The following is a 6913-nucleotide window of genomic DNA, read 5'->3' as shown; positions in this document are numbered from 1 at the left end:
TCAATAAAAACAGGAGCTAATAAAGAGAAACATAGTTCCACCGCAGTCTGGAGCCACATGCAGTCTCAGGTTGACACAGCCAATAATGGCTCATTGTCCCCAAACTGAATGCAAGTGCCTGATGCCTCTCGTACTGTAGGCTCTTACACAGGAATAACTATTCTGTCAAAATTTATTTCTGGACTCCATGACAACAATTACATCTTAATTCAAATGAAAAGGCAAGCATTTAAGGATAGAATATCTGTTTCCATTAACAAGCCTATTCCTGGACAAAGGCTTGTTGGATCAGAGGTCGTATCAGACCATGGCATTGTGTGACACTCTAAACCTTTTAGTATGAGTGATCCTCTAGAATTGCTCTACCTAATAGAAAATATTACCAAGTTGAATAAATAATTATAGTATCTCTGACCCTTTATGCATGCAGAGGTATAAAAAAGTATGTTTTAAAATATGTTCAAAGGCTTGACTGATCAGTCTTGTCAGCCATCAGACACTGGTCTACTGTTTCCCTGGGATTTAGCTAAGATTTGTGGCAATTTACAACCCAATACACACATTGGACCAATCGTTTTACCCAGAGGTTATTTTTTTCATCTACAGTACATACACTAATGAAATCATAGATCCCCAACACACACACACACACACACACACACACACACACACACACACCTCATCTGATATAATTAACAAATAACCTCAGCTCATATAAGTCTGGGGAAAGCTACTAAGTAAGCATGAGGAAGGCAGCAGGGACTCCACAGTCTCCAGTAATTTAATGGTCAGGCTGGCACCACACTGAGGTAGATTGGGTTTCCTTCTCCTGAGAAAGACGTGCTGTTTCATTAAAACGGGTCTCTATTTAATCAACACCAAGGGCACGAGGTCCTGTGGCAAAAGTGTTCTCTTGCAGAAGCCTACTACAGTTGCAATCAAGTTATAAAGATGCCTTTCCAGGGCTGTATACACATGCACAGAAACAGGCTGCATGCACAAGTTCTTCACGTCTTCAAAATTAAAAGGGAAGTCAATACACTTGCAGATCTGCAGTATAGGCACAAACACTGAGGAACAACTTATTTCACTATATTTTCATACATTCTTCCAACTGCAACTAACAATATAATTACTACTACTAGTTATTATTATTGTTATCATTTTAGTACAGTTGTTAATGTTTAATAGCAAAACATTACCGTGTGGACTCGTTATTAAAACTAGCCTAGTTAATGTTCGCTTAGGAGAAAAAAACAGTGACACAAATAACCATAAACAAGTTTCCCTAATCTTAACGCTGAACAAAAACGCCATTAAATACCAATTAGTTAGCCGAAGTCGCTGAATTATGAATTATTCTTATACAATTCAGGTCAGTTTCCGTTGTGTAAAACTGTGGGCGGGGGGGGGGGGGGGGGGGGGGGGGGTTAAAGGTAAAGTTTTCCATAAACTGGAAGCTGTGGGAGAAGCATGTTGGTTTACTGAGTGAAGGTTCGCTGTAATACAACTCACCTTACTGCTGTGCGCTTGGAAGTCGTCGGAGTGAATAACTTAGTTGAAGAAACGGCAGCGGCTTACAGCTTATCTCGCCGTCAGCTAAAGCACAGGAAAGTGCCAGATGTTGAAGAACGACCCGTAAACCCTTCAGCTGCTATAACGTTACTCTCCACGTCTGCCTGTGTGGTGAGGACCCGAGTAGTGTTGGGCAACTCCTCTTCTCTTCTCCCATTTAAAGCTCTGTGGCTGTGGACGGACACCAACAGCTCACTGACAGCCAGTCACTTCGCTCACCAGTCCCTCCACGGCTGTCTTTGTTCCTGCTGAGCACTGCGCTCCCGCGGACTGAGAACAGAGGTCTGCAGTCCTTCCAACGGGTTTATAACGTACTCCTCCTCTGACGTTGAAAAGGGGTGTGGCTCCTGGCTCCTGGCTCCTGGCTCCTGTCAGGATCATGGTCAGGATGGACCAAGTCGCACTCATCCTGCTTGTAGTAAGGATATGTTTCCCTGACATTAGAATAGTAAAGAACCCTTATCACCAAAGAATCAGAATCAGAACCAGCTTTATTGCCAGGTATGTGTACACATACGAGGAATTGGACTCAGGATTGTACATTGCTCACGATGTGCTTACTAACACAAAAATACAAAATCACAATAATAAGAATAAAATAAAGTCAGACACAGACTTCAGTGTAGACAACACAAGTATACACACTATGAACAAAAACAATATAGACATATTGATAAATAGTGCAGTGAGCAAAGTGCAAAGGATGCAGGAGTATGTAAATGTCAGAGGTGGATGTGATATACAAGTACATATACATGCATACATGTACACATGTACACAGTCCAATGAAGCGTAGTGCAAAGGATGCTGGATTAAATAAGTATTGTGTGCAGGAGTTATGACTTGAGGTGGATTTGGTATCTACAATATGACAATATAACAGTATGAACAGCACTGAAATAGAGAATGGTGAATAAATAAGAAGTGTTAGCCAGTAAACAGGTGCTGATTAGAGACAGAGTTACTGGGTTATTGCACAGGAATTGTTCCAGACACCATGAGTCAGAAATCAGCTGTTCATCAGAGTGATGGCTTGTGGGAAGAAACTGTTCCTAAGTCTGTTGGTTTTGGCATACAGTGTAAAGCCTACTTAAAGTAGTAGACAAGTATTTAGATGCTTTTAATAAAAGTAGCTATACTACAGTTCTACTTGAGTGAAAGTACATAGTATGATGTAGCCTACTTAAAATATAAAAAGTAAAAGAACACATTACGCAGAAGGGCACTTTCAGTGTACAGAGCCCCCATGGCCCGGAAAGTTTAATATTTTTTTTATCTTATCCGCACGAGATATTCATTTGTGTGCAAAATGATCTTGTGCAAGGAGATAAAAAATAATAATTCTGGACATCAAGGTCTCTTGAAGCTGTGAGTTTTGTTGCGAGACAGGTTACAACTTTATCTTTCTTACTAGTACATGGTGACCTCACGTAAATCCCAGCATAAGTTAAACATCTCCATCCTTTGTAGGTCTAACTCTATGTCCTAACTGAAACCCCCTGTGTGGGGCTGCAGTGTTGCGCCACATTTTTTAAGTTGATCATTTTGCATATAAAATCGTAGTTTGTTACTACAGCTGTCAGATAAATGGAGTGAAGTTAAAAGTAGGCCTACACTATTTCCATTTGATATTTAGTTATGTAGTAGCATAACATGGGAATAATTAAGTAAAGTATGCACTCAGTTGTAGCTTACTTAAAGGACCTATATGTACGCTACCTGTTTATATCATACTCCAAAAAAATAGTGGGCAACATATCAGGTTATTCTGCTGCTAGCTACCATTAGCTAGTTAGCTCAGTTAGTCGTGCAGCTCACTTTGCAGTCCTATTAGCCAATGGAACCTGGTTCAACTTTTCGAGTTATTTAGTTTATCTGGTGTTCGTATCTGTAAGTCTGTAGCTCTGCTCTGTTAATATACTATTGCTATTTTGGCCTCTTGAAAAAGATTTTAAATCTCAATGAGATCTGGTTTAATAAAGGTTAATTATTCAAAAAATCTATTCCACTTAAAAAGCTATGAATTTTCCCCCCACTTACAATGTTGTCCTTTCATCCCTTCCTTGGCGATTGAACAAACTCTCACACCATAAGGACTGTTGTTACAACAGCCAGGAGCACTAATGAAACAAACAACATTTGTCGCCTTGATAGCAACCGCGTTAAAAACCTGGGACTCCCTGCCTGTCAGAACTAAAGAAGGCTCTTGGATGAGAGGTGAAACATCTTTGAGTATCTTAAACCAAGTCCCGTTGCCCTTGATTTTGACCCCCATTTGACAACGATAACCTCAATGACTGAGAATCCTCACAGACATTTAAGCCTTAATGTAATTTAAATGAGTTGTATAAAAAATTCCCCCTTGTACAGTTGTCATGAATGGGGAAATTTGCTATAGAGACCGATACCAGGTTTTGTACCAGGCTTTAAACATGTTTAGTTCTGCTAATGGAGCATTTTAATATGGGGGTCTATGGGGACTGATCGGGACTGACTGGCTTTAGGGAGCCAGCCTCAAGTGGCCATTTGATGAACTGCAGCTGTTGGCACTTTGGTGTTTGTTTCATTTTCCTGCCCTGGAGGTTGCCATTTCAGGGAGACCTAAGGGTTGTCTGGGTTGGGGAGTGACTGACAGGTTTTAGGTTTTAGCCCATTTGCAAGATACAAACGAGCAGAGTTCAGTTAGCAGTATTTATTTAACTCATGGAAACTGAAGGTGTACATAAGATGGTGCAGGTGACATCCAAAAAGCAGAATCCATCCAAGTCAGCATTTTCCAAAAATAACCAACAGAAGAATACACCAGGGAACATAACACTTGGCTGACGATGATGACCGGACACAGACTAACATAACAGACAACCATTTATATACAGGGACTAACATGCAACACAGGTGACAGGGATCAGAATAATCAAACCAAGGCAAACTGAACTATACCCTGGAACTAGAAACCTTTGGAGGAACTTGCTGCATTTCCACCGAAGGGACCAGGGTCTAAATTTAGTTCTAGGGTCTTTTTAGAGATGATACATTCCCCAACATTTTGTCCATCAAGGTGAAACGTACTGCTGAAGGGGGTGCTTCGCTGAAATTTCGTTGTTCGCACTATTGAGCCAATTTCGTTTGAAGAAAGCACACAGAGCAATATAATATCATCAAGGGCATTTCTGCCAACATCAATGTATAAAACATGTCATTTATTGATGCCAGTAGGTGGCTCTATGACTATGTCTGAATACTGGCACGTTGTTAGGTGTGTTTGACTTCATGCAGCGCTGCTGGACTAAGGTATGCTGGTTAGAAACTGTGTCCGACATTCGCCAGCGCTGCAAAACGTCACCATGTCACACGAGTCTGGCGGCCGCACAAAATTGGAGCCACACTATTGCCTGGTCCAGGGATCAGTCATTGATCTCAGCTCACAGCAAGCTGATGCAGGTAGAATGTGTCCAACTTGACGGTGCCGTTTTTATACCCCGCCCCTGCAGTCACCTGTAGCTCACGTTAGACTATGAAGTCGGCGAAAGTCAGCCGCAGTCATCTCGAACTGTTGTCTTTTGGGTGGAACTCAAACAAATCAAACATGTGAAGTTTGGATGAGATTTGACCATGTAGAGTCCATTTACACACTACTTCCTTTCATTTACACACTACTTCCTTTCATTTACACAATATTTCCTTTTTCATGGCAAAGCATCAAAATTCACACCATGGAGTGAATTTAATAAATCCTAAAATGCTTCACAATTTAGCATTGATGAGGTGTTTCGATTGCACTGCCCAAATTTGAAGTCGATCATATTCATTCTCTAGGAGTATGTAAATGGTAAAATAAAATCACATTCATTTCAACGTGGTTGATTTTCTGTTGGGTTTGGCTCCAAAAGTCATGTTTTAAATCTAGGGATGATACATCTGCCTTCCAGATTTCATACATTGAAGTGAAATGCACTATGTTGTGCGTTTCACTTCACTTTGTGTAGGGGGTGCTATAGAGCCCCCTGGCCACATCCAAGCCCAATCAGTGCTTTGCAATTTTTGCCAATCCTGACGTGTGTGCAAAATCTCATGATGCTTTAGCCATCCTAAGCCCCTAACTGCTTGGGCCCTAATTACTGAGATGCTATGATATCAGATTGAAGTTAAAGTTCACTACAAATTTTCTATAAATAAGCCTATGTATGTACATCTTTTAAGGATACACTAGTGTTTTTGCAGTGGGACTTTTTTAGCCAAAGGGGGGCTCAGGGGAAATCTGTTCTAACCACACTGTCAGTTCCCTGTCAGCGCCTTTAAGTATGTGGTTATTTATGGTTTCTTGCCTTTTGTGATATAACTAAGCCTATAGCTTGAACCACAGTCATACATTACACCTGCAGAGGTCTGTAATGAGCACAGCAGAGTTTATGTCTGGGATAGTGCTGCTCAGGGATCCAGCGTCTCAGAGGTTATCTCGTTGTGTTAACAGTATTAGTAACCAGAATATGCTTATATGTGAAGACACTGGGGAAGCAATCTGTTTAGTTAATGGGCAGGAATAATAAAGCACATGCCAAACTGACTGTTATTTGCTCCATTAAGATGTGTTGTGGCTTGAAAGCACATCCAAACACATGTGCCTGTGTTAGTTCACTTAGCTATAAAAGGGTGGAGGCTACTTACATTTCTACTTAATGTGACACATTGGAGGTTAGTCAGTAAAGAAAAAGAAAACTGAGATTATAATCACCACCACATGCAGGCGTACTGCACACACATGCACTCATGCGCTATATTATTAGGTACACCTCGCTAGAACCGGGTTGGACCCCCTTCTGCCTTGATTCTTGGTGGCATACTCTCAACAAGGTGTTGGAAACATTCCTCAGACACTTTGGTCCATATTGACATGATAGCGTCACGCAGTTGCTGCAGATTTGTCGGCTGCACATCCATGATGAGAATCTCCCGTCCCACCACACCCCAAAGGGGCTCACTTGGATTGAGATCTGGTGACTGCGGAGGCCGCTGGAGTACAGTGAACTCATGTTCAAGAAACCAGTTTGAGATGATCTGAGCTTTGTGACGTCGTGCATTATCCTGCAGGAAGTAGCCGTCAGCAGATGATACACTGTGTTCAGAAAGGGATGGACATGAGGACATTACCCCACCAGCAGCAGCCTGAACCGTTGATACAAGGCAGGACGGATCCATGCTTTCATGTTGTTCACGCCAAACTCTGACCCTACCATCTGAATGTCGCAGCTGAAATCAAGACTCCTCAGACCAGGCAACGTTCTTCCAATCTTCTATTGTCCAGCGTTGGTGAGCCTGTGTGAAACGTAGCCTCAGTTTC

The 6913-nt window shown here is 41.7% G+C and overlaps 2 protein-coding genes across 3 annotated transcripts in view; both read right to left on the bottom strand.

Moving 5' to 3' along the window:
* The window catches only part of LOC123981397 (ras-specific guanine nucleotide-releasing factor RalGPS1-like), a 131994-nt gene that overhangs the window by 78593 nt on the left and 46488 nt on the right, over positions 1-6913 (bottom strand). The gene's annotated exons all lie outside the window — the stretch shown is intronic.
* The window catches only part of LOC123981400 (endophilin-B2-like), a 14177-nt gene that overhangs the window by 767 nt on the left and 6497 nt on the right, over positions 1-6913 (bottom strand). The window lies entirely within an intron of this gene.

This window comes from Micropterus dolomieu, linkage group LG13 (assembly GCF_021292245.1).
Source record: "Micropterus dolomieu isolate WLL.071019.BEF.003 ecotype Adirondacks linkage group LG13, ASM2129224v1, whole genome shotgun sequence".
In the NCBI taxonomy this organism is placed as follows: Eukaryota; Metazoa; Chordata; class Actinopteri; order Centrarchiformes; family Centrarchidae; genus Micropterus; species Micropterus dolomieu.
This window is presented reverse-complemented; position numbering and strand designations above follow the sequence as displayed.